This window comes from Bos indicus, chromosome 23 (assembly GCF_029378745.1).
Source record: "Bos indicus isolate NIAB-ARS_2022 breed Sahiwal x Tharparkar chromosome 23, NIAB-ARS_B.indTharparkar_mat_pri_1.0, whole genome shotgun sequence".
NCBI classification, from domain to species: domain Eukaryota; kingdom Metazoa; phylum Chordata; class Mammalia; order Artiodactyla; family Bovidae; genus Bos; species Bos indicus.
The window spans coordinates 33,699,883-33,725,633 of record NC_091782.1 but is presented as its reverse complement, the minus strand read 5'-3'; the positions used below and the strand labels follow the sequence as shown (position 1 = coordinate 33,725,633).

The following is a 25,751-nucleotide window of genomic DNA, read 5'->3' as shown; positions in this document are numbered from 1 at the left end:
AAACAATTTTTGGTATGTTTGGGGTTTTTTGGTTTTTTTTTAAATAAAATTTAGCCAAAATCTGAAAACAGTTTTGAATATTCTTCAACTGATACTTACTCCCTACAATATGGCCTCCTAAATGGAATGATAAGAGGGCTCCAGAAGGAAATGTTGGAAATTTCTGTTTGAAATACTGGTTCTGAAACGTCAAAATATTCACGAGTAAAATAGTGATGCCTTGATATACCCAAAATCTTGGAAGTTCATTAAGGGGAAAACGAGGCAAGTGAGGATCGAAAGTCAGACCTAAACTGAATTTAAGTTGGGGAGATAGTAATTCAAAATGAATTAATGCCTGAGCTTAACATATATGTGTGTGTGTGTGTGTGTGTATTTATAATGGTCTCAGAAATCCCTAGCGTTTACCAAAGTAAATTTCAAAGATTTTCTCTACAGACAGTTATACTAGGGGACTAAAATTTCCTCCATCCAATTTTATGGAGAAAGATAATAATAATCAAGGAAACAGTGTATTTCGTGTCAAGTTTCCACAGTTAGTACTTGGACCTGGAGAGGAGGAGAGAGAAAAAAAAAAAAAAGCGACTACGTAGCCGGCAGGATTCGAACCTGCGCGGGGAGACCCCAATGGATTTCAAGTCCATCGCCTTAACCACTCGGCCACGACTACAGAACTGATAAGATTGTCTAGATATTTTCCCATGAGGAATATCTTGCCTGTTACAAATGTCCTTTCATTTTAACAGCTGTTCTGGAATGCCTGTCATCATGATAAAAATATCAACAATTTGAAGATGAGATGTTGGTTACAGATCTTATCACAAAATGTAACCTTTGTCTGACTTACAAAATACCAGAGATCTTACGAAGGTCACATTCCAATCCCTACGATGTGTAGTGGTCCCCAAATCTGAAAGATTAAATTCCAGCAGATTTCTCGGACATAAAGAATAAGATTTACCTCCGTTAAAATGGGAAAGAGGTATTTCTAACAAGCAACTTTAGGGATTCTTACACATCCAGAGCTAGTACAGAAGCTAGATGTGATAGTCTGTTGTAAAAGCATTCAGTCCCTTCTAAGATCAGGTTTCAATCAACAAAAAGACACCGCAAATAGCAGAGGATGGTTTCGATCCATCGACCTCTGGGTTATGGGCCCAGCACGCTTCCGCTGCGCCACTCTGCTAACACGTATTCTTTGTTTTTTAATTTATTTTCAAGGGGATACATTTTGGCACTTTTTTAGATCTAAAATATTATGAATATCTTTCTAAAGCTGCTTCGAAGAGTAGGAATATTGCATATATGTCTGTACGTGGCCACATTCCACCTCCAAATACCACTTACTCACAAATCACCTTCTAAAGACTACTGTCAATTGAGGTTTTTTTGGTTGTTGGAAAACCAAATGCATGCCAATAGGTATAATTTATAAAATTGAAATTGTGAATTTACAAAGGTGAAATTGTAAATTACCAGTAAATCACCAGAAGTGCACTTACCTTAAAATACTTCTTGTTTGCGGCTTTTGGGGAAAACGTAATCTTGATGCATTGGCCGGGAATCGAACCCGGGCCTCCCGCGTGGCAGGCGAGAATTCTACCACTGAACCACCAATGCCTCGACGAGTTCACCGTTCTTTATTTGTGTCCAAATAATTATCTTATTCCTAAATTCTGGGGCAAATAATAAGGGTGCGTATTTTTTCCCCAGAATGTTCCTAAATCCCGTCAAATAACAGATTACATCTAAATATTCTGGGAAAACCTGTGAACTAGAAGGAAACTGACACTGCTGATATGTGACTTGGAGTCTTTTGAAAATGAAAAATACCTATAAACACCCGACATATAAAAATGTTTTTCTCCATCCCTTCCTCAATTTATATCTTTAATGAAAACACTTTCTGAAAGTTTCTTATTAAGGCTGAAAGCCAGTTCGTATACTTACTAGGACAACGTGCTCAATTCAAGTTTGAAGCACCAAGTTGCTTCATTTTGGAAAAAAGACCTTCTATTGTCATTCTGTTTATGGAGACCCAAGTTTGGCAGGGAGGATATTGTCAACGGAAGCAGGATAAAAAAGAAAATAATAAAGGAAAAAATAATTCTCCCACTTCCTTCTCCTTACTTGCTCCTGGATACAGCTTGCCGAGGTCACTGTGGCGCTTTGGAAGCAAAAGACAAATGGGGCCTAGAAACAAATCCTGTGTTTCAGGACTTTTCAGCTGGTTTGGAGGAAAAAAACAACACAGAGAAAACCACTGATAATCAATGAAAACAATCTCTACTGAAATGACTCTTGAGTGTGGGCTTTAGGGAAGTAGCAGAATCTGACAGCCTGGATTATTAAAGCATGTGAAAGCCCAGGAACTTTTTTTCACTCTAGAAATCTCTTCACTTCTTCTTCAGAATAGAGAAATTGCAATATTTAATAGGCGGCTATGATTAGGATGCTTTGAAGGGGAAGAATGGCAAAAAGCCTTTTAGTAAATTGAGAGGTTATTAATGTTGATCTTAAAGGAAAAATCTGGGCCATAAATTAGGTTCTTCCAAATCCTAGCAACAGAATAATATATAACTGGACAGTATGAGAGATATAAATAAATTCAGCCAAGTTTCCTAATTTGTTTATTCATATGTAAATAGAGCCCAACAGAGTTGAATGTAAGTCATTCAACTTACATTCCTCTAGGGGTTGTAAAAATAAAATAAAATGATGCATATTGAAGCCTTGAAAAATAGTATAAAACTATCAGATAAATATTAGCCACTGATATTTATTTCATGGAACTTTTTAATGAACCACTGGGAGTCAGAAGTTGTATCTTCTATTATAAACAGAAATCTTTAGTGTAATGCACATAGTTGGTGCTCACATTAGTTGTACTGAATTGATTACATACTGTAGGCTATTTTAGAACAAATATCTAAAAGTATGTTCTTTGTTATAAAAGAAATCTTTACAATGTGCACTCTTTTTCCTCAGATTTCATTTGGTTTAGATGCTAATTCGTATCCAAGTCTTGGGACCCCACGGACTGTAGCCTAGCAGGCTACTCTGTCCATGGGATTCTCCAGGCAGGAATACTGGAGTTTCCTTCTCCAGAGAATCTTCCCCACCCAGGGATCAAGTCCAGGTCTCCTGCATTGGAGGCAGGTTCTTTACCAACTTAGCTACAAGGGAAGCCCTTGCTATTTCCTCAGAACGTCACCAGTAACCTCATTGAAAAACAAAGCTGAGTTTATTGGACAAGAGAAAACATTATGTCAGGAATCTCAATAGTGACTCAGAGTGAGAAGGTAAAGTTGAGCTGTTTAGTGAGATTTTCAAAATCTGAATTTTTGGTGAGTAAGGATTGGATAAGGATCGTAATATATATAAGCATTGCTAGACACAGGAGATGATTTTGAGATAAAATGTACTCATTGTCTACTGCTGTGTAACAAATTACCCTAAAACTTAGTGGCTTAAAACAACAAACATTTACTATCTCATATTTTCTGTGGATCTGGAATTCAGGAGTGGCTTACCCAGGTTGGAGTCTCTTCAGTTCAGTTCAGTTCAGTCGCTCAGTCGTGTCTGATTCTCTGCGACCTCATGAATTGCAGCATGCCAGGCCTCCCTGCCCATCACCAACTCCCGGAGTTCACCCAAACTCATGTCCATCAAATCGGTGATGCCATCCAGCCATCTCATCCTCTGTCGTCCCCTTCTCCTCCTGCCCCCAATCCCTCCCAGCATCAGTCTTTTCCAATGAGTCAACTCTTCACATGAGGTGGCCAAAGTATGGGAGTTTCAGCTTTAACATCAGTCCTTCCAAAGAACACCCAGGACTGATCTCCTTTAGAATGGACTGGTTGGATCTCCTTGTAGTCCAAGGGACTCTCAAGAGTCTTCTCCAACACCACAGTTCAAAAGCATCAATTCTCCGGCACTCAGCTTTCTTCACAGTCCAACTCTCACATCCATACATGACCACAGGAAAAACCATAGCCCTGACTAGACAGACCTTTGTTGGCAAAGTAATGTCTCTGCTTTTGAATATGCTATCTAGGTTGGTCATAACTTTCCTTCCAAGGAGTAAGCGTCTTTTAGTTTCATGGCTGCAATCACCATCTGCAGTGATTTTGGAGCCCTAAAAAATAAAGTCTGACACTGTTTCCACTGTTTCCCCATCTATTTCCCATGAAGTGATGGGGCCAGATGCCATGATCTTCGTTTTCTGAATGTTGAGCTTTAAGCCAACTTTTTCACTCTCCTCTTTCACTTTCATCAAGAAGCTTTTTAGTCTCTTCAGTTCAGTTCAGTTCAGTCACTTAGTCGTGTCCGACTCTTTGCGACCCCATGAATCGCAGCACGCCAGGCCTCCCTGTCCATCACCAACTCCCGGAGTTCACTCAGACTCATGTCCATCGAGTCAGTGATGCCATCCAGCCATCTCATCCTCTGTCGTCCCCTTCTCCTCCTGACCCCAATCCCTCCCAGCATCAGAGTCTTTTCCAATGAGTCAACTCTTCGCATGAGGTGGCCAAAGTACTGGAGTTTCAGCTTTAGCATCATTCCTTCCAAAGAAATCCCAGGGCTGATCTCCTTCAGAATGGACTGGTTGGATGTCCTTGCAGTCCAAGGGACTCTCAAGAGTCTTCTCCAACACCACAGTTCAAAAGAATCAATTATTCGGCGCTCAGCCTTCTTCACAGTCCAACTCTCACATCCATACATGACCACAGGAAAAACCATAGCTTTGACTAGACAGACCTTTGTTGGCAAAGTAATGTCTCTGCTTAATGTCAATATGCTATCTAGGTTGGTCATAACTTTTAGTCTCTTACAAGGTAGCCAACAGGATGTCGACAAGAGTTACAGACATCTACTTACTTGGTGCTGGAGTATATACCTCTTCCCCTCTTCCTCCCCCTCCTCTTCCTCTGCCATCTTCTCTCCCCTAACCCCCTTCTCCTTCTCCTCCACCTCCTTCATCATTTCCATCCATTTACTTACTCTTCGGTATTCTTGAAAAGCAAAATAAAAATCATAAGCTTAATGCTTTAAGTTGATCTACATTCTCTTTACTTCTATTTGCCAGATGATCTTCAATAATTTCTGGGAAGAGGTTCCTCTTCAACAGATTACGTGAGTCAAACACAAACTGGCCAGCAACTTTATGAAAGCTCCCTTTCTCCAAAATTTGACCCCGACGTGATTTGAACACGCAACCTTCTGATCTGGAGTCAGACGCGCTACCGTTGCGCCACGAGGTCACGAGTGAAAGGTAGACTCTATTCTAAATTAGGATTTAAATAATGCCTTCTCCTCGTCCCCAGGTCCTAAAGATTTATCTTTCTATTGGTAAACTTGATTATATTTCTCCCCGCTATTCACAGCTTCACTAATACTTGGTAGAGAAAGATAAGAAAGATTAAATATTAACTCAAAAGCCCCAGTGCTCCGCATAGGGGAAACTCATTGGTTTCTCACTTCCCACCTGTCGAAACTTCGCTGTCTTGAGAATAACTGTGTACGTACTCAGCTTAGATCCACAATGAAACAGGATTAAGAATTGCCACTATTTTCGAACAACCAGTTTTCCTATAAATTCACTAGACCTCAGTTCAGTTCACTCGCTCAGTCCTGTCCAACTCTTTGCGACCCCATGGACAGCACGCCAGGCCTCCCTGTCCATCACCAACTCCCAGAGTTTACTCAAACTCATGTCCATTGAGTCGGTGATGCCCTCCAACCATCTCATCCTCTGTCGTCCCCTTCTCCTCCTGCCTTCAATCTTTCCCAGCATCAGGGTCTTTCTTCTCAAAAAGATTCCCAGCCTTCCCTGCCCTGCGGTGTCCAATCCTTGACCCTGCACCCGCCACCCTGTCCCATACACCCCTCCTACCTCAGCGCTAAAAAGCTGCGTTATCCTCAAAAGTGTAGCCTAGATGGCTTGTCTTCCTGACACCCTCACTTCTCACTGGAATTCCGAGAGCCTTCTGCTCTCTATACTGTACACTTGCCATTCAGTTCACAACAACTCAGAGCAAATCGCTAGTATCTACTGAGTTCTTAGCATTTTCTACCAGTTCTGTTATTAGAGCCTCTTCTAGCCAGTGATTCTTAAAAAGTGCTCACGGACTAGGAGCATTTGCATCAGCTGTGAACCTGTTAGCGAAGCAAGTCCTTGGCCACGCCCCAGGCCTACAAAATCAGGTCTGGAGGCGGACCCCAGCAGCCTTTGTTTTAACAAAACCCCCCTGATCGTGATAAAGGGAATAGCTTGAGAAACACTGCCCTAGCCTAGAAACTCTATACTTTGCTCACTCAAAATAATAATAATTTTCCGTTTTCTTCCAGGATGGTGGACAGGCAAGGTGATATTAGTTTGTTGCTACAGCAAAGTACCACAGATTGGATGGCTTAAGCAACGATTTATCTTCTCACAGTTCTGAAAGCTAGAAATTCAAGAACAACCCTGTCAATGGGTTTATAGACGGCAGTTCTTCTCCTTGGGTCTTCACATGGTCTTTCCTCTGTGTGTTTGTGTCCTGGTCTTTTTACAATAAGGACACCAGTCATTGTATCAGGGCTTACCCATACGACCTTTTTTACTTTAGCTACTTTTTTAAAAGCCCTGTCTCCAAACAAAGTCATATCTGAGGTATTGAGGTGTTAGAGCTTCGACATATGAGGCGCGGGTGGGAGTAGGGGAAGCAGACAGGAGGACACAATTCAGCTCCTAATAGCCAGTTTCCAGGTGAAGCTGCTGCTGACAATTCCTGAGCCTGGCAAGGGGCGTGACGACGGAAGTTCTGTGGTGTGTATCCGATCGCCTCTTCACTTTTCCTACACGAAGTGTTTAGAATTCAGCTTTCTAGGGTCTGACAAGTCAACAAAGTATCACACTTCAATCTGCTTTCCAGATGCCAAGTTTGTTACTGTTGCCTCCTCTCCCGAAATTTTGATTCTATTTGAATTTAGGTTTGGGGGCTGTTTTGAGTGGGATTTCTGGAGTGCACAAAAGCGAATTCTTGTCTTTCACCCACAGTCTTTACCTGAAAGCCCCCCGCAAGGCAGCGGTGGTCCCCTGAGTAAATAAAGCAATCCAGCTCTATACCTCTCCTTCAGCTCTCAGCTCAAGCATTCCTTCCCTACTGTGGCCTTTCTCCCAGATTCTCATCAAAAGATAAAAAGCACTCTATTATTAGCTATTGTAGGATCATCTTGTTTTAACTTTACAGTATTTTTAACCCTCGGGTTCAACCTATTTCCCCAACTAGATGGTAGGATTTTTGAGGAGCTGGAAATGTCCTTGTTTGCAATAATACTCTCACTATGTTACAATTATGGGCTTCCCATGGGGTCGCTAAGAGTCGGACACGACTGAGCGACTTCACTTTCACTTTTCACTTTCATGCTTTGGAGAAGGAAATGGCAACCCACTCCAGTGTTCTTGCCTGGAGAATCCCAGGGACGGAGGACCCTGGTGGGCTGCCGTCTATGGGGTCACACAGAGTCGGACACAACTGTAGCGACTTAGCAGCAGCAGCAGTTGGTGGCTCAGCTGTAAAGAATCCGCCTGCCGATGCAAGAGAACAGTAGTAACACATGCTACGAAGATAGTTGAGATTGTTTTCTTTCAATGAATTATCCAAACACGGGAGCATGGACACGGCCGGACCACGTGGCCTAATGGATAAGGCGTCTGACTTCGGATCAGAAGATTGAGGGTTCGAATCCCTTCGTGGTTGCTAGGTGTTTAAATTATTACTACTCAGGAACTGTGAACTTTTATAACGATCATTCTTAAAAATCCAATTTTCTTGGTTAAAGTCCGTAATCAGAAATCTCCTTTTCTCCTTAATAGTTTTATCCTCCATGCATTTCTGCTCAACACCTTTTCCTTTGCTTTATGTTTCTTTTTACCCATACAATGTCTGTTCCTCTATCCACAATATCTATCATCAGTTAGTTCTCCCCGTCTGCTCTTCTCAAAATTTGGTCCTCGAACCAATGCCAACATCGAGGAGCTTTCTAGAAACGCAAACTTTCCCAGCTTGTCCTGGTTCCCTCTCAGCACTATACTTGAGCTATAAAATTAGAATTTTGGGAGTGGGGCTCAGGAATCTGATAACAATTATTGAATCTGGGTGGTGGGTATATAGATAATTCCCGATTCTTTCAACTTTTTTAAATGTTTGAAATTTTTTACAGTAAAAGTTTAATTAAAGAAAAAAAAAGAGGGGTAGGGGGGATTGACAGAAGCTGTTCTGTTTAAACAAAAGCCCTGGGAGAAGAGCACAGGGCTCCTAGGATACAAGACAGAGGGTCAGCATCAAGAAACCAGCATTGTGCGAGGTAGAGCAGATCCTTTCTTGCCTGGGGAATCCAGGCTCCCTAGACAGAGTGGTCAGAAAAAAAGCTGAGAAAATTAGACAGATGCCCGTGATGAGGGACTCCTACACACTTGTGATATTCCCTGAAGGCCACAAAGTAACTTTAAAGACTTTAAAGTAAAAAAAAAAAAAAAAAAAAGACTTTAAAGTAGAGGAGAGACCCAATCTAATTTGCATTCTCAGATTAACACATCAGTTACTGCTTACATAGCCCTGCCTACATAATCTGCTCTAAACTACGTCTCCAAGGTGTTATCTCTCACTGCTCTCCCTCCTTCTCCCCCTCCAAAAAAGCAACATTCCAGCCAGACAACACTTTCTTTTATTTATCTCATATTCCACAAGATTTAAGTCTAGAACACTGCTCCCATCTCCAATTTGGCTCACTTTCACACATCCTTCAGATCTAAGTTTAAACATGATTCACTCCACATATATTTGAGTATCCATTTGGCCAGCGATAAGGTATAATTGGAACAGTTCTTCATGAAACTTGGTGTTTAATGAGTGACTCTCCAGGCAACCACCTAAGATATTCATGATTGGGATCTACATTCTTCCCGTGGGCTACTAAGGCACCCTGGATCTCTCACTTATCAAACTCAGTGGTGAATATTCATTTTTGTAATTGTTCACTCTGAAAATTTCTCAAAACAGTAGCCATATTTTTATGTCTCTCCACTGAACGAGCAGCACCTAGCAAAGTGTTTGTCCTGTGATTGTGCCCAGAATACAATTTTTGAAACAATGAAGAAATGAATGAATCTCTTTAGGGACAATGGACCAGAAAAATTCCAAGAAATTGTTGCAGTTAAGCCTATGAGAAACTGTTGGAACCTGATCTTAGAAAATGGATTTGACACTTGGGAGGAAAAGTCAGATTGAGAAACAGTTCCAAGGTTGAACCAAAGACCTGGAAACCTGTGGCCTCTGGAGAGGGAGTTAGAGAACAGATATAAGGGGAGTTCTAAGTCTTTGGTTTTGGTACCTGGGTGCTCCTGTCAAACAAAAATCTAGGTTGTCGGAGAAGACCCAACTTTAGAAGGAAAAACTGGAGCTTTCATTTGGGGATGTATTGCTTTTGAGATGCACATGGACATGCAACAAGAAGTAACTAGGACAACTGTATTTTCTGGAGCCCAGACATGAGGTCTGAGCTGCAGGAGGTAATTTTCAACCTATCAGCACATAAGCAGTGGTTTATCAATCATGCCCTGTCCTCCTTCTGTTCATGAAATGGAGTTGTTGATGAAATACAGAAATCTTCTACTTGTACACTAACACACCCACATGCATGCACATACAGTTAAGATTGTGGTAATGGTTGGGTAGTTTCAGAAAAGTGAAGATCCTGGGGTTCTGGTCTTGTTTTGGAGGTGGTCTCTGCAAATATTTTTAAACTTTATCCAGAGTATTAGATACTCTGTGAGAAAATAGTCCCATGCCATACAGTGGATTTGATTCTCAGAAATATTTTCATATTACTATTTTATTCAAAAATATTCTACCTACTGCTTTAAAATATTTTGAGCTTTACAAAGAGATGGGAGATGGGGCTTCATGGGAAATATTTTGATAGATCCTCATTCTTGAACTTAAAAATAACAGTTACAAAAGCTGCTGACATTTGTTGAGCCCTTACTATATTTAAGGCACTAGATTAAATGTCTAAAGACATAGAGTGTCTGTAAGGAAAAGCTGTGCCAGATTATTTATTGAGCATTAATTTCCTACTCCAGCAGAAATAAGAGGATTTTTTTTTAACTGTTGCAATATATGGCGATTTGCTTTCTAGAAAAAGACCATTCTCAGTTTACTACATGCTGGAAATAAAGTTGGTTGACTCCTCTTCGATTTTATCAACTATTAATGGAACTTACCATCTTTTGTTTTGCCCTTTTTAATGACTAAATACTGAAGTTGCTTAAAATAAATGATATATAGTAACATGGAGAACATTGAAGAAGACTATGTATATACGTAGTCGTGGCCGAGTGGTTAAGGCGATGGACTAGAAATCCATTGGGGTCTCCCCGCGCAGGTTCGAATCCTGCCGACTACGAGTTGGTTTTTACTCTTTTTTAGCATAATAAAATTTCTGCCTGGTCGGATTTACCTTCAATTGCAAGGTATTTTTTTAAAAATATTAAACACTCTCTCAGACCTTTTACAAATCACATCAAAACAGAGTTCTCATAGACCATGAAGGAGTCATATTTTATGAGTTAGAAAAAAGAACCAGTAAGACTTTCTTCTATTTCAGTTCTGAGCTTTCTCAGCTTCTCAAACCGAAAGGAAAGATTTCACACATTCATATTTAAAGCAACAGTGATACCACAATTTCCCTTTTTCTAAAACTGTAAGTCCCTTTCAACTCGCGGGTGGGCCAGTGGCGCAATGGATAACGCGTCTGACTACGGATCAGAAGATTCCAGGTTCGACTCCTGGCTGGCTCGGCGTTTTTTATAACGCCCTTTCTGTAAATTCCACAAATTCCTGTCTTCTCCAGGCCTCTGTGTTAAGCTTTTCTAATTTTCTATTTATTTTACAATATCACTCCATACAAAATGACAAAAGTGTTAATACACAGGCTTTAGCTATGGCTCGCTATTCTTCTTTTACATACATAAATTTTCTTTAAATCACATCATTAAATTGTTTTTCAGACTGACGGAAACTCACTTAGGTGTATGAGGGAAACATAAAAGAGGGAACACCTTTCAAATGCATCATTCTCAAAGAGTTAAGATTGAAAGTCTCACAAAGAGAAGATTTCTTGATAGCAATTTTTTCTTCTCTCTTTTTTTTAAGATTTAGTTTTTTTAGAGCAATTAGTAGTTCACAGCAAAATTGAGAGGAAGGTGCACACACCTTCTCACACATGTATAGTCTCCCCCATCGTCAACAGAGTACACTTGTTGGAAATGATGAGTCTACTATGGACTGAAGTCCATAGGTTTCATTACAATTGGCCCTTGATGTTGTGCATTCTAAAGGTTTAAACAAATGTAGAATCATAAAGGAAATCTACCCTGAATATTTATTGGAAGGACTGATGCTGAAGCTGAGCTCCAACACTTTGGCCACCTGATGCAAAGGGCTGACTCATTGGAAAAGACCCTAATTCTGGGAAAGATTGAGGGCAGGAGGAGAAGGGGACGACAGAGAATGAGATGGTTGGATGGCATCACCGACTCAATGGACATGAGTTTGAGCAAACCCTGGGAGATAGCGAAGGACAAGGAAGCAGGCATACTACAGTCGGTGCGTGCGTGCGTGCTTAGTCGCTTCAGTCGTATTTGACTGTCCGCCGGTCTGCTCTCTCCAAGGGATTCTCCAGGCAAGAATACAGGAGTGGGTTGGCGTTTCCTTCTCCAATTCTGACCGTGTGGTTGCAAAAAGTCCGACATGACTGAATGACTGAACAACAGAAAGGCATGTATCTATCCATTGTTACAGCATCTCGCAGAGGATTTTCACTGCCTGAAAAATCCTCTCTGCTTGGCCTATTCATCCTTCCTCTTACCAACCCCTGGAAACCAATGATGATTTTACTGTTTCTGTAGTTTTGCCTTTTCTAGGATGTCATATATTGGAATGATATGGTATGTACAGCCTTTCAGATTGGCTTATTTCAGTTAGTAATATGCATTTAAGGTTTCTCCATGTCTTCTCATGGCTTAATAGCTTATTTCTTCTTAAGGCTGAATAATATTCCATTATCTGCATGTACCACAGTTTATGCATTCACCTACTGAAAGGCATTTTGGTTGCTTCCAAGATTTGGCAATTAAGAATAAACCTGTTATAAACAATCGTGTACAGGCTTTTGTGTGGACAAAAGTTTCAACTCCTTTGGGCAATTTAACAAGGAGGGCAATTGCTGGATCATATGAACTGGCAAACTGTCTTCCACAGTGGCTGTACCACTTCGCATTCCAACTAGCACTGAATGACAGTCCTTGTTACTCCATCTCCTCTCCAGCATTTGATGTTCAGTGTCCTGGATTATTTTGGCCACTTGATATGAAGAGCTGACTCATTGGAAAAGACCCTGAAGCAGGGAAAGTTTGAGGGCAGGAGGAGAAGGGGACGACAGAGAATGAGATGGTTGGATAGCATCACCCACTCAATGGACATGAGTTTGAGCAAACTCCAGGAGATAGCGAAGGACAGGGAACCCTGGAGTACTGCGATCCATGGGGTCGCAAAGAGTCGGATACGACTGATTGACTGAAAAACAACAACAATAGGTGTGTAGTGGTATCTCACAGTTACTTTGTTCTCAATACATATGCTTTTTATGTGCTTAAATAGTGGGCCAAACACCTCACTAAAGGAGATATACAATGCCAAATTTTCTTAATTAAACTCTCTTCTCTACTCTCAAAGTTCTCTTCAGGACGAAAAAAAGATTGTCTTAGCAGAGGATGGTTTCGATCCATCGACCTCTGGGTTATGGGCCCAGCACGCTCCCGCTGCGCCACTCTGCTGCAATGAACTGTACTCTCACACTTAGTATTCAGCTTTCCACAGACTTGTTTTTTTCAACTCTATAGAGCTGAGCGTTTTCTTGAACTGTTTTTCTCTGTTTCTGTCTCTCTTTCTCTTTCCTCCAGAGCAGTAATCTCTGTTTCATAATGTGATGGCCAAGGGCCTAAACTAACTGCTAAGAAAAGTGTTAATAAGAAATAGAGAAGGACTATTTTGGATACTCTTCCTCTATGCACAAAGGCATGCTTAGATGCAATGTCTGTTCCCGTGTGCTATGTGAACATGTACATTACATCTATAACAAAATATCTGCTGATGTTCCATATGTCATGTTTTAAAGCCATTCTAAGTTATACAAAGTAACAGGTTCTGATTAAATAAGCCTGCTTTCCTTTTCTTCTGCGCTGTTAATGTAATGGTTCACAATCTCTTGGAGGGTGCTCAAGTCCCAGGTAAGAAAAAAAATACACAGTCCTGTACATTTTTTTAAAAACAGAGTTTTAAGGAGTTCTTAGAACTTCTAGCCCAGAGGACTACTTCTTCTGATGTAATGGTTCATTTCCTCCAGTCTCAATTTGGCAAACCAAACAAAAAAATTATGTTCAGGTTTTCTGCATCTGGAAATGTACTGACTTCCTTCTTGGATTGTTGGAGTAGGGGAATTGCAGAGAGCCAAGATTCTGCTTGCTGTGTAACCTTTCTGGCAAGGAAAAGCTGATACAGGTGTGAAGCAGGAAATGTCAGAAGATGTGGGAAGCTTCTGACCGTTGGAGAGAGAGATGTGGATAAGGAAATCGGTCAGGGAGCACAGAAGTGAGCGTGGAGAGATGGCTGGGAGTTGGCAAAGACTGAAATTCAGAACGTTTGCAATAAAAGAAAAATGTCTTTCGCAGAAACGAATAAAAATGTCTTTATGGACCCAGAAATAAACCCCCCAAGCACAGTTATAGTGTACACCTGCCTGTTTACCTACTTTGTAAAGGGCAGCGTTAAGGGCAGCTAGCGTTGGAGAAAACATCTTTTTTCCCTCCAAGTTTCAGACCAGTGCATCCCATAGACAGTAAAATGGTTGACCCCGACGTGATCTGAACACGCAACCTTCTGATCTGGAGTCAGACGCGCTACCGTTGCGCCACGAGGTCCTGCGGGGGCCCCTTCCTCCTTTACTTGTCAACCTGATCTATGAAATTAATTATCGGTACTCAGAGAAGACCATGCAGCTGGATACAAAATAATGCCTGGTGGTCTCCTGGATTAAAACAGCTAGTCCATTCAATCACTTACTGATTCTCTGCCTCCGAAAATGCTTCTATTTCCATTGTTTCCTATTCTATTTCTTTCTTTTTCTTACCTAATTTTCTCCATATATGTCAAAAATAGACATTCGGGGTTCGTTTTGTTTTCGTTTTTGTCTTTTTAGAAATAATAGACATTCGGTTTAAAGTCGGGAGTTCTGAGTTGGAGTAAGAGTAACAAAGAGTGCCCTCCCCTCATTCCTTAGCCCTCCCCCTAATCAGGGACGATGATCAGGGTTTTGAATTTGTTACCAAAGTTGATGGTAGTTGCTAACCACATACTAGTGTTTCGAGGAAACGAATTTAGCCGGGGCCGGCCTGTTTAACTGTGCAGCTCCTATCTGCGAAATAACATCGTCTTCTTACACCCACTCTTGTGCTTCGTTGAAATGATCAATTTCACATTGCAAGAGTTCTTCCGAATCTGAACACTGTATCTGAAACTGCCCCTAAGAAGGGCAAGAAACCTTTTTTTTTTTTTTTTTGGCCCGAGGAAACAAGTGATTCTGGCCCGTGGTTAGGCTGGTTAAAGCACCTGTCTGAGAAACTGCAGTTGGGTGTCGAATCTCAATGAGATTATTTTCCAAGATCTAAATACTAGAGAGGTCTCTTTGAACTCCTAGAAAAAGATATTCTGAAAAAGAGCTCTGGACTCATTTTTCAAGATTAAGAAAAGGAAACTTTAATTTTCAGTGTCCTTTTTATAGTAGTGGGTCATTTTTCAGAATATCCTGTCTAGGAGTCCCTAAACTGAATACCTCTGATTGTCTTTATCTCTTTTCCTTATTTTTCCTAGGCTAGATGCTGCATACTATATATCAGTATCTAGTATACCACATATTTTACTTATATATTTATTTATTACCTATTAAAGTTGGCACCCCACTCCAGTACTCTTGCCTGGAAAATCCCATAGATGGAGGAGCCTGGTGGGCTGCAGTCCATGGGGTCGCAAAGAGTCCGAGACCACTGAGCGACTTCACTTTCACTTTTCACTTTCATGCATTGGAGAAGGAAATGGCAACCCACTCCAGTGTTCTTGTCTGGAGAATCCCAGGGACTGGGGAGCCTGGTGGGCTGCTGTCTATGGGGTCGCACAGAGTCGGACATGACTGAAGCGACTTAGCAGCAGCAGCAGACTAAAAGCTAAGGCACAGCCTCTTCCAGGATCCATCTGAGTGGTCACCTTGCACTCCACTTAATATACCCCCTTTGGCTACCACATCCACCTCACCACCACCCCCTGGCTACTGCTACCCGCTAAGAACAAACACCAGGAAGTTTACCTGGGGGGTGGTAGTGGCCTAAAAACTCAGGCTCTCAGAGTTGATATATGTCCCTCCTTTTGGTTATAGATCCTCTGTGACGCTGAACATACGATAAATTATTGTAGCATAGGCTGCTAGAGTAGTTACCAGTCTGTTTCTTTTTCTTATTGGACATACAATTTTCTTTTTCCCTTTGGGATGCTATCACAAAAATATTATAGAGTAGGTGGCTTAAGCAAACAAAAAAAGTATTTTTAACGTTCTGGAGGGCTGGAAAGTCCAAGATCAAGGCATCAGCTGTTCAGTATGACTGTGTCCTCACATGGTGGAAGGGGCCAGGGAGTCTTTGGAGTTCTTTTTCATAAAGACACAAATTCCATTCATAAGGGCTCCAACTAATCACCTCCTAAGACCCCGCCTCCAAATACCATCACATCAGGGATTAGGTTTCAACATATGAATTTTAAGGGGACAGAAACATTCAATCTAAACTACACTTCCTAGCCTCCTTTGTGATTACTTTTGGCCCTGTGGCTGAGATCTGGACAATCTGGACAATCAATGTAAAGAAAATTGTAACCAGCCAGTTTGCAACTTTGAAACTTAACCCAGGAAAACCTTTCATGGGGGTTCCTCTTTTCTCCCTTTGCCTTTATATCTGTCAAATGCAGAGGACTCCATAGTCCTCGACTCCAGAGTCACTCAACAGTCTCTCCGCGACCATGTGAAGACCAACCAGAAAATCTGCATTAGACGTTGCCTGAGAGAAAAGCAAACATTTGTTGAGATGAAAACCTGAGATTCATGGGTTTTGTTTATGGTTTTTTTATAGGTGTTATAAATCAATTAGTATCACTAATACAATAGAGTTTCACTGTCACTTGCTTATCAATGTCCCACATTTTAGTGCTTAACTCTAGATAGCATAATTATATCTACATTATATAATACACAAAGTGATAATGTAACAGGGGAGTCATTAGCACACAAATGCTACACATATGACATAAAATTCACAAATGTTTCCAAAATTCTAAAAATTGTTACCTCACTAACAATGTATAATTATTTTGTAAACTAATTTATGAATCTTGCTGCACTTCACTTCCTCACCCTGTATCCTGTATCCAAGCTGGGCTGCTGCTGCTGCTAAGTCGCTTCAGTCGTGTCCAACTCTGTGCGACCCCATGACGGCAGCCCATCAGGCTCCGCTGTCCCTGGGATTCTCCAGGCAAGAACACTGGAGTGGGTTGCCATTTCCTTCTCCAATGCATGAAAGTGAAAAGTGAAAGTGAAGTCGTACAGTCGTGTCCGACTCTTAGCGACCCTATGGGCTGGAGCCCACCAGGCTCCTCCGTCCATGGGATTTTCCAGGCAAGAGTACTGGAGTGGGGTGCCATATAAAGAAACGTCAAGTAGAGAGCACATGCAGTGATGCATATTGGCCACCGGGGGATGGAAAAGCCTAAAGATTATCAACAGAAAAGGACTAAAAAGGGACTAGAGCCCAGGACAGGAAGGAGGGAGGAGAGGGAGAAAGAAAGGGTCCGTCGAGCGGGGAGGAAGGGAAGGGAGGATAAAGAGGTGGCAGAGGAGGGCTGAAAGGAGGAAAAAGAGGTAGAAAAAGCAGGAGAGACAAGTTATTGAAGGGAAGAAATAATTTTCTCAACAGCAGCTTTTGACATTTGTCAGGGACCTTTATATTTTATAAAGTGTTATAGATACTGTTTCATTTTCTCCTCACACAACAACACAGATAGATAATGATTCCTAATTACGTTTTTAAAGATTCTTTTCAAGTACTGTTAATTTATGATGTTGTATTAGTATCAAGTGTACAGAAAAAGAATTCATAAATATATATACTTTTTCAGATTCGTTTCTATTATATGTTATTACAAGATACTGAATATAGTTCCCTGAGCTACACAGTAAGTTTTTGTTGTTTATCTGTTTTGTATGGAGTAGTGTGTATATGTTAATACCCATGTTTTATTTTATTTCAACCTGAAATATTGAGAATCAAGAAAATAGAATGCTTTATACATGACAATTTTGGCCACCTCATGTGAAGAGTTGACTCATTGGAAATGACCCTGATGCTGGGAGGGATTAGGGGTAGGGAATAACAGAGGATGAGATGACTGGATGGCATCACTGACTCGATGGACGTGAGTCTGAGTGAACTCCGGGAGTTGGTGATGGACAGGGGGCCTGGCGTGCTGTGATTCATGGGGTCGCAAAGAGTCGGACACGACTGAGTGACTGAAGTGAACTGAACTGATACATGACAAAATGAAGAGAAACATGCAGGACTGGGGAATCAAAGAGTATTGAATTTTTACTATATATTACAGTTTTATTCTTCTATTTCTGTACAGGTAATTCTACAAAACCTGTCTCAGAAGAGTCCTCCTGTCAGACCTCAGACACAGACAAAAGGGTAAGATAGCAGTACTCAAAACTCAACAAAAGTCTGCCCTCAGGGACTTGGCATGCTAGAGAGAGGGAGAGAGAAAACAGGTAAGTAACATGCAATTTGTCAGATAGTGATCTAAATATTATGGAGAAAAATTAAGCACAGAAGAGACAGAAAGAGAGACAGGGAGGAGGGAGTGGTCGGGGAAGGTTTTGAGCAGCCTCTTCATCTGTAAAATGGGGCCAGGAGCCCCCACCTCCCAATGTTCAAGGAACAAATGTGTTATTATAGGCCTTAGCAAGTGCTGAGCAAATGTAAACAGCTTTCCTGCCCTCACTCTCTCTGTCTTGAATGACCTTGACATTTACACCAGGCCCCCCTTCCATGTATATAACCCATCTTTCTCATAAGCCCCAGGCCTGCCTCTCCATCTGAGGATGTTTCTGTCTAAGTGATGCACAGGTACCTCCGACACAACAGATACTGGGCTGCCATCGTCACCTGCTCAGCTCTTCCTTCTGGCTGTTCTGTCCCAGCAGTACTATCGCCCACCCCAGTCACCAAACCATGACCTTGGGATAAGCCAGAAAACTCACTCTCTCTACCCTACCTCCAGCAGATGCCATTTCTCTACAGAGCTGAGCCTACAGACTTTGCAGGATACGATAAAAATGTGTAGTCCCTTTATTTATTGTTTATTAAAGTGGGGAAAGTGCTTTTAAAAATACTAAAATAGAAAGGTTTTCTCTTGAATCCTCCATAGCCTGTCTTTCCCTCAACTCATCATAGTGACTTTTATTTGCTGGTTAATACTACTGTAAGTAAAGAAAGATCAGACTTTTAATTCTTAACATGGATTTTACTGGACTCTACAATGTGCAATTTCAGTTTTAAATACAAATATCAGAGCACTTAACTCCTGAGTAAAATCACTAAAATTATGTTACAAGGAAGAACAAAATCTGACTACATGTTGGATTGGTTTCTTTTACTTTAAACTTTGCTTCCCATTGCTTTTGTTCACTAAAAGGATGATGTCTATACATCATCTGCCTGTCTCAGGGAACCCTGCCTCTATGCCTGGAAGTTAAAGCAAAGCGCCTTTGTTCAGGAAAATATCCTGATCCTGTCCACCTGTAGATGGTTGCCAGAAAGAAAAAATGAAAACATCCCCTCATTCATTCCAGGATATATTTGTGAGATTAATGGCCTTTTTACTTTACTTCCTCACCTCCTCACCCTCTCTGTTCTATTATAGAAACAGGCATCCAGATCCCAGTAAGGTAGTTATTTTGAGACACTAGCCTGCTATCTGAGAAAATAGCCAGCTTTCCCAATACAGTTGCCATTCCTTGTCCCAACATCTCATCTTTATTGGTATTGATTGTTTGATTGGTTTTGAGTGTTTATTGGTTTACTGGTGTTGAGTGGTGAGCAGAGAAAGCTTGGAGTCAGTAACAATTACACCACTTAGACCCAGTAAAAGTTACGCCATTTATATCTCATAGCATGTACATACATTTCACTCTTACCAGAACAGTGGAAACTATGCACAAAACTAACTCTACTGCCATTATTTCTCTTCTTCACTTATATACCTTCTATGACACATTCTTTGACTTATTGATAAATAAGGAAGAATGAGAGGAAAAGGAAGGATGTGTTGCCCTATCTTTTCCTGACTTTCTATGTCATCATTTTCAGCATAAGTGTCACTCAGTCATGTCCGACTCTTTGTGACCCCATGGTCTTCAGCCACCAGGCTCCTCTGTCCATGGAATTCTCCAGGCAAGAATAATGGAGTGGGTTGCCATTTCTTTCTCCATTTTCAGCATAAGTGGTTGGCAAATACAAGGAAGTAGCACATGAAAGGGTACGATAGGACTGTGTTTCTTAGGACTTCATTGGCTTCTTTCCGCACGGGAAGCAAAGTTTGGTTCAAAAGGGAGGCATGGCCCCTAGGGCCTGTCAGCATCTCATTTTCTCAGTTGTATGTGCAACTTGTGACCTCATACTCAGTCTCAGTCTCGCTGAACTCCCCCACATTGTGGCTCCCCTGGAATTTTGTGTTCATAGGGCATCATAAATAACTCGAATGGAGCTGCCAAAACAGTGGACACACTTACTGTTCACATACCCCCTCCTCATGACCTTGCTCAGGTGGCCCATTGGACTTCACTTAAAATATATAAAGATAAAATTATTAAGAATTTCAAGATGGCAACAGCAGAGTCTTAAACCAAGAGTGGCGCCCTACCGAGTATGGATCCCGTGACCCTGCACAGGTGACACACCTCTGAAGTCATCCTGTTGGGCCCACTGTGGGGAGGGCAAGAGGATCTCCATCTTGAGGCTGTCAACCATCTTAAGGCAGGATGTGAACTGGGCCTGAACTTTGCCCAAGAATGAGGAAACCATTGTTAAAGAAAAGCCAGGTCTCCGTGGAGACCTCCTTCCCCACAGATGGCAAACGTGTCAAACAACAAGGTTGGAGTTAAGGTCAGGCTGCCCCAGTTAGATTAACAATGAAGATATCCCCCTTGAGATCTTCCTCCCCCATCTCCACCAGTGGAAGAGGTTCCCTTCCCTCCTACTGCACCACTGAGTATGGTGGGAGCAATTGTGCCAGCATTATACCCACTCCTCCCCGGTGTAGAAGAGGAGAAAAAGGAAAAGCCAAGTGTTTAGAGATGGCTGAGGTCTACAAAGGAGCCACAAGAGAGAGAGGTTTCACAGGTGCCTTTCAGGGAGGTCCAAGCGGCACCATAGATGGGGCCGGCCAAGCACATCCAACCTGGCCCCACTCCTGTTTACTACAGACGTTCTCCACCACAGAGCTCTTGAACTGGCAAAGGCACACCCCTCCCTATTCTGAGAAGGTGCAAGGCACAATTCACCTAATAGAGACTACTTTAGGACCCACCATCCGGTGTGGGATGACATAGCCTAGCTTCTCCTCACCCCCTTCAGTATTTACCTGCTTGGACTTGAAAGATGGTTTCTTTTGTATAAGAGTGGCTCCAATTAGCCAAAAGATTTCTGCTTTCAAGTGGGAGGACCCTGGGATGGGTTGAAAGATCCAGATGACTTGGACTTAGCTGCCACAAGGATTCAAACATTCTCCTACAATATTTGGGGAAGCCCTGACAACAGAGCTCCTCTCCTTCCCATCAGATGCTAAGTGCCAGATCCTGCAATATGTGGACGACCTACTTCTGATGGCAGAGACTTGTACTCAATGCTGGGAAGGAACTAAGACTCTCCTGGGCCTGCTAGAACAGGCCGGATATACGGTGTCATGGAAAAAGGCCTAAATCCGCCAGACTGAGGTAAAGTACCTGGGATTCGTTATAAAGGAGGGGAGGCATGCCTTGGGCTTAGAACGGAAACAAGTTTTCAATCAGATATGCCAGCCTACTATCAAAAGGCAAGTGAGAGAATTTTGAGGATCCATGGGGTTCTGCTGGATTTGGATACCGGGCTTTTCACAGATAGCTAAACCCTGGTATGCTGCCACTAAAGACCCCGGGAATGACTCTCTAATTTGGGGTCCAGAACAGAATCACACTTTTGAACTATTAAAGAGAGCCATAAAGGCCCCCACACTAGGCCTCCCTGATTTAACCAAACCTTTCACTTTGTATGTCCATGAGAAAGAATAAGTAGCACGGGAGTGCTGACACAAGCAATAGGCTCACGGTAGCGACCTGTGGCTTATTTATCTGAAAGGTTGGATCCTGTAGCCTCTGGGTGGCTCCCATGTCTGAGAGCAGTGGCAGTCACCACCATTTTAATGAGAGAAGCTGACAAACTATGGGACAGACTATTATAATAAAAGTGCCACATGCCATCGTCACTCTCCTAATGGGGCCTGGGGCAAGGTGGCTTTCCACCTCTCAGATGCTGCATTACCAAGGACTTTTATACGAAAATCCCCAACTTAAGGGTGGAACCCTGTCAGGCTTTAAACCCAGCAACTTATTTACTGGTGAGCCAAGGCACTCCCAGCCATAGTTGTGAGGAGATGCTAGAGGAAGTCTTTTCTAGCCGACCAGACCTCAGAGACATCCCCTTAAGTCAACCAGACGAGACTTACTACACAGACAGGACCGCCTACTTGGAACAAGGACACGAGAAAACTGGATACGATAACAACAGACGCAGTAGTCGAAGCAGGACGACTACCCTCATACGGGGTCCTGAAATTGGCTAAAGGTAAGAAGGTAAATATATACACTGACTCACGGTATGCCTTTGCTGCCTTACATGTACACGGGGCCATATATAAAGAAAGGGGGCTATTGACTGCAACTAGCAAAGAGATAAAAAATAAAGAGGAAATTTTGTTACTGGTGGAAGCAGTGTGAAAACCTGCTGCGGTGGCAGTAATGCCCTGTAACGGCCACCAGAGGGCAGACACACCACAGGCGAAAGGGAACTGTTTGGCTGATGGAGCAGTAAAACAAGCAGCTGTCTAGGACAATATAGCAACCAAACTTAGGGTGCCGCCTGTGGTGTCTACCCTACTAACCGCCCAAGCGGCCCCAGTCTATGACCCGGGTGCAAACTGAACAAGGAACACTGCAGAAGGACGGATGGTAGGAGCTCCCGGATGGGAGATTCTTCATTCCCTCTAGGCTGGCATTTCAACTAGTTACGGAATTCCATCAGTCCACCCATTTAGAAAAGACAAAGACTTATGAAATTTTAGCCCGCTATGTTGTCATACCATGTCTAACAGACTTGTGTGCCGATGCAAGCTGACGATGGGTAACCTGTGCCAGGAATAACCTGGCTCCGAGGAGATAGCCCCTCCCGGAATACAATTAAAGGGGACCACACCATTTGAACACCTGGACTTCACTGAGGTAAAGCCATGCCGAGGATACAAATATTTACTGGTGATGGTATGTACCTTTATATCCGACAAGGACTGAGAAAGCAAAGGAAGTAGCCCGAGGCATGCTGAGAGACATTATTGCTAGGTTTGGGTTCCTCAGAGTATAGGATCAGATAATGGGCCCCCATTTGTGACTGTTACTCCAATTGGTTTGCAATGACTATCAAATGGAAACTACATGCAGCATACAGACCACAAAGTTCAGGGGTGGTTGAGAAAATAAACCGGACCATCAAAGTAACTTTGGCAAAATGGGTGCAAGAGACTGGGGCCCCCTTGATGGATATGCTGCCTCTAGGGTTAATGAAGATCAGAATGACAATCACCCCCACCCCCAACCTGGGGTATTCCCCCTATGAGATAATGTTCAAGAGGCCTCGCCCTCTTATTCAGGAAGTAAAAGGCAATCTATTATAGAAAGGAGGGATGGAGGTGTCTCGGCAATGGAACAATTGGGAAAGGTGATCTATGACCTCACCCCTTATGTTCAAAAAAGAATTCCATTTTCTCTCGACACTGCTGTACACCCATACTCACCTGGAGATTTAGTATGAGTAAAGGATTGGAAGCAACAGACACTGTCCCCTACCTGGAAAGGGCCATACACAATTGCAGTAACCACTTCCTCTGCAGTTAAAGTTGCAGGTATTACTCCCTAGATTCACCACACCCGGCTCAAGACAGCAGCAGAGGAAAAAGGACACTGGACCACCCATTCTAACCCAGAGGAGCCATTGAAGATCCGACTTGTCTTCCATTGGCAACCACAGATTCAGGATGGAGCCGCTGAGAATAATTCTGCTGTTCTTGATTGGCATGATGACCCTACCAGGACTGCAAACAGAATACTGTGTTCCTGTCCTGGGCCCACTCATATGCTGCTGCTGCTAAGTCGCTTCAGTTGTGTCCGACTCTGTGCGACCCCATAGACAGCAGCCCACCAGGCTTCCCTGTCCCTGGGATTCTCCAGGCAAGAACACTGGAGTGGGTTGCCATTTCCTTCTCCAATGCATGACAGTGAAAGTGAAGTCACTCAGTCGTGTCCAACTCCTAGCGACCCCATGGACTGCAGCCTACCAGGCTCCTCCGTCCATGGGATTTTCCAGGCAAGAGTACTGGAGTGGGGTGCCATTGCCTTCTCCAATGCAAACTTCCATAATACTTCTAACTGTTAGGTTTGTGGAGCCATGCCTTTGTCAGTGATGGGTGGACTTCCTTGGTGGGTGTCTCCCCTATGCAGAGGGGACTTTAGCTCCCTCTGCTCGTTTTTGAGACAGCAATGAGAGGCATTTGCTTCCTTGGTAACTCACAACCTGCCACTTCTTACCTGGCATAACCTGGGCTTTAACCAAATTGATCAAGGCCATGGGGTAACATTTGAGGTAAATGCAAGCCTTACAAAAGTGGCCAAAGCCTATACCTTTTACTTAAAAAATAAAAAGAATGAGAACTCAATGGCAAGTAAGAAGGGCCAATCCATCAGGTAATTTGAACAATTTTACCAGATATGGGATGAATATTTTTGGATGACCCCAGAAAAAAGTCAACCGATTGTCCCTGCCCCTATCTGTTGGGAACAAAGGGAACAAAAAGCTGGATTTGCTGACCATTCCATGGATCAAAAAAAATTGAAATATGTGGGATATTTGTCCTCTGAGCAATGTGAACAAACATTAGAGGTCACTTATCACCCGGATTTATCAGCCCACTGGCCTGGCTCAGACTGGAAGTACAACCCTGGGATTAGATGGCACCCCTAACGGCACCCAATGGCTATGTGGATCAAACCTATGGCCATGGCTTCCAGTCAGTTGGGTAGGCCACCTTACATTACAGTTTGCCTTTGCTCATGGAAGTGTTAAGCCACCCTTGCAACAAGCCCCAGTAAATTTGCCTTACTTACATGCGCGTTGGGTAAGGTCTGTGTTTCAATGCTATGATTATACAACTGCCTTGTTCATACCATCTATCAGTTCAGTTCAGCCGCTCAGTCATGTCCATCTCTTTGCGACCCCATGGACTGCAGCACGCCAGGCCTCCCTGTCCATCACCAACTCTTGGAGCTTACTCAAACTTGTGTCCATCAAGTAGGTGATGCCATCCAACGATCTCATCCTCTGTCATCCCCTGCTCCCACCTTCAATCTTTCCCAGCAACAGGATCTTTTCAAATGAGTCCATTCTTTGCATCAGGTGGCCAAAGTATTGGAGTTTCAGCATCAGTCCTTCCAATGAATATTCAGGACTGATTTCCTTTAGGATGGATTGGTTGGATCTCCTTGCTGTCCAAGGGACTCTCAAGAGTCTTCTCCAACACCACAGTTCAAAAGCATCAATTCTTTGGTGCTCAGCTTTTATAGTCCAATTCTCACATCCATACATGACTACTGGAAAAACCATAGCTTTGACTAAACAGACTTTTGTTGGCAAAGTAATGACTCTGCTTTTTAATATGCTGTCTAGGTTGGTCATAGCTTTTCTTCCAAGGAGCAAGAGTCTTTTAATTTCATGGCTGCAGTCATCATCTGCAGTGATTTTGTAGCACAAAAAAATAAAGTCTCTCACCGTTTCCATTATTTCCCCATCTATTTGCCATGAAGTGTTGGGACCATGATCTTAGTTTTTTGAATGTTTAGCTTTAAGCCAACTTTTTCAGTCTCCTCTTGCACTTTCATCAAGAGGCTCTTTAGTTCACTTTCTGCCATAAGGGTGGTGTCATCTGCATATCTGAGGTTATTGATATTTCTCCCGGCAATCTTAATTCCAGCTTGTGCTTCATCTAGCCTGGCATTTCACATGATGTACTCTACGTATAAATTAAATAAGCAGGGTGACAATATACAACCTTGATGTAGTCCTTTCCCAATTTGGAACCAGTCTGTTGTTCCATGTCCAGTTCTAACTGTTGCTTCTTGACTTGCAAACAGATTTCTCAGGAGGCAGGTCAGGTGGTCTGGTATTCCCATCTCTTTAAGAATCATACCAT

At 42.5% G+C, this 25,751-nt stretch overlaps 1 long non-coding RNA gene and 9 other non-coding genes across 10 annotated transcripts in view; 3 read left to right on the top strand and 7 right to left on the bottom strand.

The window, feature by feature from the left end:
- LOC139179010 (uncharacterized) overlaps positions 1-25,751 on the bottom strand; it is a 37,401-nt gene that overhangs the window by 2,904 nt on the left and 8,746 nt on the right. Inside the window, exon 3 of the long non-coding RNA XR_011563446.1 lies at positions 1-25,751. This exon is cut by the window's left edge and continues 2,904 nt beyond it. This is a non-coding gene — a long non-coding RNA (uncharacterized lncRNA).
- TRNAS-UGA (transfer RNA serine (anticodon UGA)) lies at positions 589-670 on the bottom strand. Its single transcript has one exon. It is a non-coding gene; the product is annotated as a tRNA-Ser (tRNA).
- Positions 1,115-1,186, bottom strand: TRNAM-CAU (transfer RNA methionine (anticodon CAU)). The gene has a single exon. It is a non-coding gene; the product is annotated as a tRNA-Met (tRNA).
- TRNAG-GCC (transfer RNA glycine (anticodon GCC)) lies at positions 1,550-1,620 on the bottom strand. The gene has a single exon. It is a non-coding gene; the product is annotated as a tRNA-Gly (tRNA).
- On the bottom strand, positions 5,193-5,264 carry TRNAW-CCA (transfer RNA tryptophan (anticodon CCA)). Its single transcript has one exon. It is a non-coding gene; the product is annotated as a tRNA-Trp (tRNA).
- TRNAR-UCG (transfer RNA arginine (anticodon UCG)) lies at positions 7,673-7,745 on the top strand. The gene has a single exon. It is a non-coding gene; the product is annotated as a tRNA-Arg (tRNA).
- TRNAS-AGA (transfer RNA serine (anticodon AGA)) lies at positions 10,371-10,452 on the top strand. Its single transcript has one exon. It is a non-coding gene; the product is annotated as a tRNA-Ser (tRNA).
- TRNAR-ACG (transfer RNA arginine (anticodon ACG)) lies at positions 10,774-10,846 on the top strand. The gene has a single exon. It is a non-coding gene; the product is annotated as a tRNA-Arg (tRNA).
- Positions 12,812-12,883, bottom strand: TRNAM-CAU (transfer RNA methionine (anticodon CAU)). Its single transcript has one exon. It is a non-coding gene; the product is annotated as a tRNA-Met (tRNA).
- TRNAW-CCA (transfer RNA tryptophan (anticodon CCA)) lies at positions 13,955-14,026 on the bottom strand. Its single transcript has one exon. It is a non-coding gene; the product is annotated as a tRNA-Trp (tRNA).